Consider the following 11,481-nt stretch of genomic DNA (forward strand, 5'->3'; position numbering starts at 1 on the left):
TGAAGATGGCGGCGTCGTGGGAAGACCCGCTGGAGACAGAGATGGTGGCGTCGTGGGAGGACCCGCTGGAGACGTTGATGGCGGCGTCGTGGGAGGACCCGCTGGAGACGAAGATGTCAGCGTCGTGGGAGGACCCGCTGGAGACGAAGATGTCAGCGTCGTGGGAGGACCCGCTGGGGACGAAGATGGGAGCGTCGTGGGAGGACCCTCTGGGGACGAAGACGGGGAAGTCGAGGAAGGACCCGCTGGAGACGAAGATGGCGGCATCGTGGGAGGACCCCCTGGGGACGAAGATGGCGGCGTCGTGGGAGGACCCCCTGGAGACGTTGATGGCGGCGTCGCCGGAGGACCCGCTGGAGACGAAGATGGCGGCGTCGTGGGAGGACCCGCTGGAGACGAAGATGGCGGTGTCGTGGGAGGACCCGCTGGAGACGAAGATGGTGGCGTCGTGGGAGGACCCGCTGGAGACGAAGATGGCGGTGTCTTGGGAGGACCCGCTGGAGACGAAGATGGAGGCGTCGTGAAAGGACCCGCTGGAGACGAAGATGGCGGCGTCATGGGAGGACCCGCTGGAGACGAAGATGGCGGCGTCGTGGGAGGACCCGCTGGAGACGAAGATGTTGGCGTTGTGGGAGGACCCGCTGGAAACGAAGATGGCGGCTTCACCGTCTGCAAAGCTGGAGCAGCAGATTGCGGCTGCACCGTCGGCGTCTGCAGAGCTGGTGTCTTCGATGGCGTGTCGAAGCTACTGAGGCGGCTCTCGCCTACGGCAACAAGCGCTTGCCCTCGGCTTCCATCTCCAATAACCTTATCCGGTTCCACTCCAAGAGTCCTTCATATGAGAAGTCCTCCTCGAAATCACTTGAATGAGGCTGGTCCATTCCGTCGTGTGCTGGCATGTTGGGAAGTATTTGCGATTCCAAAGATGTGGAGGAGCTCAGGCAGCGTGCAGGTAAGAAGATGTCTTTACTTCAATACACAAGGCAATGTAACACAAACTGGTGCTAGCTTAGCGTAGCGTGAAGATAAACAAAATGAAAACATAGGTAGCATGAAACAAACAACAAAACCAACAAACAAACCGTTGTCTATACGAACAATGGACCAACAACTAAGACAGGGTAAACATCAGAATATAAAGGGGAGTGATCAGGGGCAGAAACAGGTGAGGACGATAATCAATAAACAGAAAGCAGGTGCTGCTTATCAGCCAGCAAGCAACAAGAAAACAAAGGAGCATTGAACAACATAACAGGCCATTAAACTAATGAGAAAAATACACAGACTCTAACATAGAATGGCAAATCCTAACAAATTGACCCCCTTTGGGTCCTTTTGTACACTCTCAGTTACATTAACATTAGTATTATACATGTGGGCCCATAGATATAAATGTTGTTAAATGTAACTTTGATGTAGCAAGCTGTGTAGCTTGTAGTGTAGCTGGCTACAATTCTCCAGGGATAGCTTCCCCTGTAGCTTAGCTACATTTAATCGAGAGTAACTTGTAGCTTAGCTTGCTACATTTTCCAAGTAGCTTGCCCATCACTGCCGAATTAATGCATTGCTTACCCAAATCAACTGGAAACAAACCCCAGCCAGCTGGACCAAACAGACAACAGTCCATCGAGTACACTACAGTACACTACGGTGTTGTGAAGTATTTGCAATTCCAATGTCGAGATAGCTGTGTACAAACAAAACATGAAATGTGGGCTAATACTTTACAGATGCTGTAATATGATTGTTTATGATTTTCAGTCAGTGCAGATTGGTGTCCTATAGCAGTGGTGTGCATTACAAACTCATACGCGTTCCGTACTGACGTAGAAGCTAGCTTATATCTCTCTGTAGTTAGCTTTTATGGCTAACACAGTAGCACCCCGATGTGTTACCACGCTGGAAAAATAATTCCTCTGTGTTCGCTCTTACATTAACAGTGTAACTACAGCTTGGTTATTTTACCGCGGGGTTGTCAAACGTCAAATGAGTTTGCTAAGTATAAAAATGAGCCGAAATTTTTCAATGAAAGAAACTGCTGTTCTAAGTGTGTCCACTAGATCATACTTGCCAACCCTCCCGATTTTCCCAGGAGACTCCCGAATTACAGTGCCCCTCCCGAAAATCTCCCGGGGCAACCATTCTCCCGAATTTCTCCCGATTTCCACCCGGACAACAATATTGGGGGCGTGTCTTAAAGACACTGTCTTTAGCGCCCTCTACAACTTGTCGTCACGTTCGCTTTTCCTCCATTCAAACAGCGTGCCGACCTAGTCACATACTATATGCGGTTTTTACACACACATGAGTGACTGCAAGGCATACTTGGTCAACAGCCATACAGGTCACACTGAGGGTGGACGTATAAAACTTTAACACTGTTACAAATATGCACTGTGAACCCACACCAAACAAGAATGACACATTTCGGGAGAACATCCGCACCGTAACACAACATAAACACAACACAACAAATACCCAGAATCCCTTGCAGCACTAACTCTTCCGGGACGCTACAATACACACCCCCCCAAATCCCCCCACCTCAACCCCCTCCCACGTCCCCCGAATTCGGAGGTCTCAAGGTTGGCAAGTATGCACTAGATGCCGCAATAGCAATTATTTGTATCTTTGTAGATTATACTATATATTTAAAAATAAATAAACCACATGATGTTAGTGCACCAGTCATAAATAACTTCCTGTAATTTGATTTTGATATTATTTTTTTTATCTGGATAGATTGAAAATTAACACCCATGAGTTGACTGATGAACATTATCACATCATTTATTCAGAAAGTATAAATAAAGACAAATAAAGGTAGAATACTATTAACCGTGACATGTAAGTGTAAAAAAACCAACAAGCAACTACATTATGATTTGTATATTCTCAGATTGTGTTTGTTCTTTGTTTAAACAAAAAAAACAATCTGAAGTTGTCTTTATTTTTAAGTTATCGTGCCGTGATTATAACAGTCCGACCCACTTGGGAGTAGATTTTGCTCCATGTGGCCCCCGATCTAAAATGAGTTTGACACCCCTGTTTTACAGGTTTACAGAATGTAAATGAAGTATTGTTGGTAATTTGTGCTCCCAGTAGCTGCATTGCTAGCCACCAAAAACGAGACCATTTCTATATGTTTGAATGTGAAACATTGTCTCTCATATGGATTGTGAACGATAGGCAAAATTCCCCCCAAAAAGTGCAGTTCCCCTTTAAATAAAAATATATCAGCATGTGCGCCACATACTTAGATTTTTCAGTATGTGGCCCCTAGTGAAAAACCTTTGGACACCCCTGAACTAAAGTTTCAAAAGTATCAATATTTTGATTTGAAGATCCATATTAGTGCTGGTATCGGCGGTGTCGGTATTTCAGTGTCGAGCCGCACATCACTAGCACTCAGAAGAAGTGGGGGGAAATACAACACAACTATACCGGGAAGTTCTTGAAGGTGAGTGAAACATCAACAACCAACCGGCACTGAGACGACTGGCAGGGAGGCTTAAGTAAGTAGGCCATGGGCAAATTGGCCGCAGGTGTGTGTGGGTGGCTCCGCCCCGGAACGCCAAAACCAGGTACTCCAAAGAAAGGCAGGAAGGAGGCAGCCAATCACATAACAGTTTCAATAGATTGTATCTACCCAGAAAAAAGTATATAAGAAAGCACCTACTCAGTGGCCTAGTGGTTAGAGTGTCCGCCCTGAGATCGGTAGGTTCAAACCCCGGCCGAGTCATACCAAAGACTATAAAAATGGGACTCATTACCTCCCTGTTTGGCACTCAGCATCAAGGGTTGGAATTGTGAGTTAATTCACCAAAAATTATTCCCGTGTGCGGCACCGCTGCTGCCCACTGCTCCCCTCACCTCCCAGGGGGTGAACAATAGGAAGGGTCAAATGCGGAGGACAAATTTCACCACACCTAGTGTGTGTGTGACAATCATTGGTACTTTAACTTCAATTTATTGGAAAATGATCACCTGTATGTTGCAAATGACTCCTCTTCGACAATAATTTGTAATAAGAACGATACTACAAACCCCGTTTCCATATGAGTTGGGAAATTGTGTTAGATGTAAATATAAACGGAATACAATGATTTGCAAATCATTTTCAACCCATATTCAGTTGAATATGCAACAAAGACAACATATTTCATGTTCAAACTGATACTTTTTTTTTTTTTGCAAATAATCATTAACTTTAGAATTTGATGCTAGCAACACGTGACAAAGAAGTTGGGAAAGGTGGCAATAAATATTGATAAAGTTGAGGAATGCTCATCAAACACTTATTTGGAACATCCCACAGGTGAACAGGCAAATTGGGAACAGGTGGGTGCCATGATTGGGTATAAAAGCAGCTCCCATGAAATTCTCAGTCATTCACAAACAAGGATGGGGCGAGGGTCACCACTTTGTCAACAAATGCGTGAGCAAATTGTTGAACAGTTTAAGAAAAACCTTTCTCAACCAGCTATTGCAAGGAATTTAGGGATTTCACCATCTACGGTCCGTAATATCATCAAAGGGTTCAGAGAATCTGGAGAAATCACTGCACGTAAGCAGCTAAGCCTGTGACCTTCGATCCCTCAGGCTGTACTGCATCAACAAGCGACATCAGTGTGTGAAGGATATCACCACATGGGCTCAGGAACACTTCAGAAACCCACTGTCAGTAACTACAGTTGGTCGCTACATATGTAAGTGCAAGTTAAAACTCTCCTATGCAAGGCGAAAACCGTTTATCAACAACACCCAGAAACGCTGTTGGCTTCGCTGGGCCTGAGCTCATCTAAGATGGACTGATACAAAGTGGAAAAGTGTTATGTGGTCTGACGAGTCCACATTTCAAATTGTTTTTGGAAACTGTGGACGTCGTGTCCTCCGGACCAAAGAGGAAAAGAACCATCCGGATTGTTATAGGCGCAAAGTTGAAAAGCCAGCATCTGTAATGGTATGGGGGTGTATTAGTGCCCAAGACATGGGTAACTTACACATCTGTGAAGGCACCATTAATGCTGAAAGATACATACAGGTTTTGGAGCCACAAATGTTGCCATCCAAGCAACGTTACCATGGACGCCCCTGCTTATTTCAGCAAGACAATGCCAAGCCACGTGTTACATCAACGTGGCTTCATAGTAAAAGAGTGTGGGTACTAGACTGGCCTGCCTGTAGTCCAGACCGTTCTCCCATTGAAAATGTGTGGCACATTATGAAGCCTAAAATACCACAACAGAGACGCCCGGACTGTTGAACAACTTAAGCTGTACATCAAGCAAGAATGGGAAAGAATTCCACCTGAGAAGCTTAAGAAATGTGTCTCCTCAGTTCCCAAACGTTTACTGAGTGTTGTTAAAAGGAAAGGCCATGTAACACAGTGGTGAACATGCCCTTTCCCAACTACTTTGGCACGTGTTGCAGCCATGAAATTCTAAGTTAATTATTATTGGCAAAAAAAATAAAGTTTATGAGTTTGAACGTCAAATATCTTGTCTTTGTAGTGCATTCAATTGAATATGGGTTGAAAAGGATTTGCAAATCATTGTATTCCGTATATTTACATCTAACACAATTTCCCAACTCATATGGAAACGGGGTTTGTAAAATGGTACGTCCGGCCCCCTTTCCTTTTGAAACCCTCTGCTCGGATGTGTGAACTATTCCTATGGCCAAATGTTAGACTAATAATTGCATTGAATAGTTTTGACATATAAACACATAAAACATGACACTGTCTGCAAACACACAGAACAAACACGACTGAACGGCATTAAAAGGGAACTGCACTTTTTTTTTATTTGCCTATCGTTCACAATCCCCATGAAGGACAAGAGCATATGTTTTTCTTTTTTTTATGCATTCTAATTCGTAAAATGTGGCATATACAACGTGGCTAACAATGCAGCTAATGGGAGTACACTATTGTGCCCTTAAAGGGTAACTGCACTTGTTTTAGAAATTTGCCTATGCATTCTAACACGTAAATAAACGTAAATAAAAGTGCGGTTACAGCAAAGCCAAAAAGAGGTCCTCTATTCCGCCCATAAAACGCGATAAAAAAAAACATCCAAAAAGCGCCTACAATACTCCATTTATATTTTGTTACTTGAACATTAACCAAGTATTTGGAATATTGTTATTATAAGCGCTAACGCAGACAGACTATTTTTAGCCGCGCCATGTGTGCCAATGTTGACATCATCGAGTGGAAAGCTCGCTTCCCTGCTCTTGGGAGTTTAGTGTAAGATAATAAATCATGCCTCTCACCTGGATAGTAGAAGGACAAGGATGCAATCCGACAGCCAATTTAGACCCGGAATTGGCGAGAACGACACAAAAAGACACTTGGTTCCACCCCCTTTTCTTTACAAGGATTATGAGTCATTTTTCATCTAAACGGGAGTATAACAGGATTATATCAGTCGGCATCCTAATGACAGCAGACATTGTACAGTAAGTGATGTTTTTTATTATGTTTGTTGTCTCTCATAAAGTCTGCAGTGAGTAATAATCAGTGATGTTGTTGAAAAAAACATTGTGATGAGTTGTTTAAATGAATGTTCTGCGTATGCTTAAAATGATCAAAATACGTAAATATAAATGTTATTATAAATGTGATTGCTACTACATTACATGCATACATACAGCATGTATATAAAACCTTAATGAAGGTATTTGGATGTTTTCTAAGGGCTTAATAGGCGGAATGGAGCGACTTACATAGGCTTCATTGTAAGCAGAATTTTGATTGCATTTATTTACTACATAGAATGCATTAAAAAAAAAGAAAAACATATGTCATCTTGTCATACATAACGATTGTGAATGCTAGTCATTGCAGCTCCCCTTTAAGGTCCTCTGAAAAAAACATCCAAAAACCACCAACAAAAGTCCATTTACATCTCACGACCTGAACATTAACCAAGTATTAGCGATATTGTTATTATAAGCTCTAACGCAGAAAAAAATATTTTTTGGCCACACCATGATAACAGAGAGCTAACTAGCTAATTATTGCCATATTGAGCAGGTGAGCTGCTACATCGCCAGTGAGTTGGTAAAAGTAAATTCTAGATTATAAATCATGCCTCTCACCTGAACAGTAGAAAGTTGTGGCCACAAACTGAGAAGTTGGTCAACTTTGAGTAATGTAATGTAATGTAATAATAATGTACAGCATTTACCTTGGGGAGCGGACTTCTTTGAGATCTACTTCTAGCTGCTTCTCTGTCAAACACACCATCAGCAGCTTACCTGTATGTTCATCGATAATTATCCACTGTTTCATAGGGTGGCAAGAAATATTTCTATAATGAATAAAGCATAATATGTTCTAGAGCCAGGGGTCTCAAACTCATTTTAGCTCAGGGGCCGCATGGAGAATAATCTATTCCCACGCGGTCTGGACTGGTAAAATCATGGCATAAAATAAAATAAAGACAACATAAAATTGTTTTCTGTTTTATATTTTGGTCAAAAATAGAGCACACACATTCTGAAAATGTACAATAGTCATGAAAATAAAGTAAATGCTTTGAAATGAGAAAGTGTGTCCAAACTTTTGGCCTGTACTATTAACATTCTTGGCTGGCCTTAGACTCATTCGGCTTCAGTATGGCGCAGACTAGCAGTGATACGCTCACATTGCTTCACCAAGTTGGTGAGTCGGCCATGTTTTCAATGATTTCTTTCTTTAATTCATTGATTATCATCCGCTTCTTGTCCTTCACACCCTTTTTTCCTTCCCGTAGTTGGAAAACTCTGGCTATAAGCTAATGCTGGCAATGAGCTTATCCTAAATGGTTCAGTGTGACATTTTCTACAACCACTAATGGCAGGGATGCTTGTAACTCACATTTTTTGCCTGTAACTTAAAGCATAACAACTAGTTTGGGGACAGCTCTTATCTCAAAACACTGTGAAGTTGGGGCATTCTTAAATTGAAGTACCACTGTATATTCTATTCATAAACCAGTGATTTTCAAACTCTGCGGTACGCGGGCTCCATCTGGTGGTATTCCAAATAATTAGCTAATTAAATATTAGAACACAGTGTTACTGTTCAAATTGTGTGTGAAGTTACAGTAGCCAAAAATATGAAATCTACCTGTTCAATAATGTCTTGTTTTTAATAGATAGTTAGGCGTACAATGCTGCTGTATTTTAATGTTGGTCATTATGTTGGCACTTGAAGAGTCAAGTTTTTTCTGAGTTGGTACTTGGTAAAAGCAAAAAAAAAACAAGTTTGAAAATTGCTGTTCTAAACTAATCCGTTTGATTAAAGCTGCACTCATCTTAGCAGCTGCTTCATACAAAACAAAAAAAAGGTTTGAGCCAGCCAACCCCATGAGGGAACAAGCCTAGGGCATTTGCATGACTCTTTATTATCAGTAACTGTCAGAGGAAACAGCACGCACACACACATTGCCTCTGGGAACTACTCAGCCAACCATTTAGAGATAGTAGAACACGGCTGTTTGACAGGCTCCGCAAATGCAATCATGTTCTAGTGTCCAGATACAGACACAATGTCGTCTTAATGGTGCTCCTGGGGGGTGGGGGGTGGGGTGGGGAGTATCCAAACATAGCCCTGCAGAAAGGGTTGTTGTTAGAGATGTCCGATAATGGCTTTTTTGCCGATATTCCGATATTGTCCAACTCTTAATTACCGATTCCGATATCAACCGATACCGATATATACAGTCGTGGAATTAACACATTATTATGCCTAATTTTGTTGTGATGCCCCACTGGATGCATTAAACAATGTAACTTTACCATGAATTGATTAACGTGGACCCCGACTTAAACAAGTTGAAAAACTTATTCTGTTGTTACCATTTAGTGGTCAATTGTACGGAATAGGTACTGTACTGTGCAATCTACTAATACAAGTTTCAATCAATCAATCAAAAACAAGGTCTTCCAAAATAAGAGAACAACTTCAACTCCAGTTATGGAAAAAAGTGCCAATATGGCACTGCCATATTTATTATTGAAGTCACAAAGTGCTTTTTTTTTTTTTAACATGCCTCAAAACAGCAGCTTGGAATTTGGGACATGCTGTCCCTGAGATAATCCTAATACCCACTACAACTATGGGAAATAATATACTTTGACTTTCAAAAAGTGCATTGTTTTTTATTTAATGTAAACATGCCTCAAAACAACAGCTACAAAAACAATGAAGGCACACAGCTTCAGTCCAGAGTATACTAGAGCATACTTGCCAACCTTGAGACCTCTGAATTCGGGAGATGGGGGTGTGGGGTTGAGGTGGGCGAGGTTGGGGGGGTGTATATTGTAGCGTCCCGGAAAAGTTAGTGCTGCAAGGGGTTCTGGGTATTTGTTCTGTTGTGTTTATGTTGTGTTAAGGTGCGGATGTTCTCCCGAAATGTGTTTGTCATTCTTGTTTGGTGTGGGTTCACAGTGTGGCGCATATTTGTAACAGTGTTAAAGTTGTTTTTACGGCTACCCTCAGTGTGACCTGTATGGCTGTTGATCAAGTATTCCTTGCATTCACTTATGTGTGTGTAAAATCCGCATATATTATGGGACTGGGCCGGCACGCTGTTTGTATGGAGGAAAAGCGGACGTGACGACAGGTTGTAGAGCAGTGGTCCCCAACCACCGGGCCGTGGACCGATTGGTACCGGGCCGCGCAAGAAATTTAATTTGAAAAAAAATATATATATATTTTTTTTTTTTATTAAATCAACATAAAAAACACAATATATACATTATATATCAATATAGATCAATACAGTCTGCAGGGATACAGTCCGTAAGCACACATGATTGTATTTCTTTATGGGAAAAAAAAAAATAAAAAAAAAATCCCCCACCCCCGGTCCGTGGGACAAATTTTCAAGCGTTGACCGGTCCCCAGCTACAAAAAGGTTGGGGACCACTGTTGTAGAGGACGCTCGAGGCAGGGCCTAAAAGGAACGCCCACAATAATGTTGTCCGGGTGGAGAAATTCGGGAGAATGGTTGCCCCGGGAGATTTTCGGGAGGGGCACTGAAATTCGGGAGTCTCCCGGGAAAATCGGGAGGTTGAAACCGACACCGATCATTTACGATATTACATTTTAAAGCATTTATCGGCCGATAATATCGGCAGGCCGATACTATCGAACATCTCTAGTCGTTGTTGGTCTGAATGCAGGCCGAGGCAATTCAGTTGATTTAATATGTGAATAATGCCACTACATTTGGATGGACCACGGAAAAGGGCGTAAGGATGTGGCTTTATTTCATCATTAAAGGGGTAGTTTGCAACTTGCTCAAAGTTACATTTTGTAAACCAAAACTAACAACAAGGTTGTACGGTATACTGGTATAGTACCGGGATACTAATGAATCATATTCGGCACTATACCGCCTCTAAAAAGTACTGGTAGCCCACCCTCCCGCCTCTGAGCATGTTCGGCGGCACACAATCACAGAGTACTTACAAGCAGACACAGTGTGTAGACAGAAAAGGGAGAACGGACATATTTTTGCTTAAAAACTAACGATAAAGGTGAAGTTATAACACTGAAACACCCTCAGGAAGAGGTGCTTTAAGACATGGCTAGCTAGCTAGCGGCTAACGTCCATCCGCCGTCGGCAGTGTTTTAGCTACTTCTAAATCACTAATCCTGATCTCCATGGCGACAAATAAAGTACATTTCTTACAAGTATCATCCCTGCAAGACCAGGAATAGCTAAACATGCTTCACTACAAACCGTAGCTCACCGGCGTCACAATGTAAACAAACGCCATTGGTGGATCTACACCTGACATCCACTGTAATGATACCAAGTACAGGCACGTATCTAGTCGATACTACTATGATTATGTCGATATTTTTTGGCATCACAACATCTTCTTTCGTTTTAAAAAAATGTATATTATGTTTATAATCTCAGGAAATATGTCCCTGGACACATGATGACTTTGAATATGACCAATGTATGATCCTGTAACGACTTGGTATCGGATTGCTACCCAAATTTGTGGTATCACCCAAAACTAATGTAAAGTATCAAACAACAGAAAAATAAGTGATTATTACATTTTAACAGAAGTGTAGCTAGATCATGTTAAAAGAGAAAGTAAGCAGATATTAACAGTAAATGAACAAGTAGATTAATAATCAATTTTCTACCACTTGTCCTTAAAAATGTTGACAAAATAATAGAATGATAAATGACACAATATGTTACTGCATACGTCAGCAGACTAATTAGGAGCCTTTGTTTGTTTACTTACTACTAAAAGACAAGTTGCCTAGTATGTTCACTATTTTATTTAAGGACTTAACTGCAATAAGAAACATATGTTTGATGTACCCTAAGATTTTTTTGTTAAAATAAAGCCAATAATGCAATTTTTTTGTGGTCCCCTTTATTTAGAAAAGTATCGAAAAGTACCGAAAAATACAGAAAAGTACTGAAATAATTTTAGTACTGGTACTGGTACCAA

The sequence above is a fragment of the Entelurus aequoreus genome, linkage group LG13, assembly GCF_033978785.1.
Source record: "Entelurus aequoreus isolate RoL-2023_Sb linkage group LG13, RoL_Eaeq_v1.1, whole genome shotgun sequence".
Classification (NCBI taxonomy): Eukaryota; Metazoa; Chordata; class Actinopteri; order Syngnathiformes; family Syngnathidae; genus Entelurus; species Entelurus aequoreus.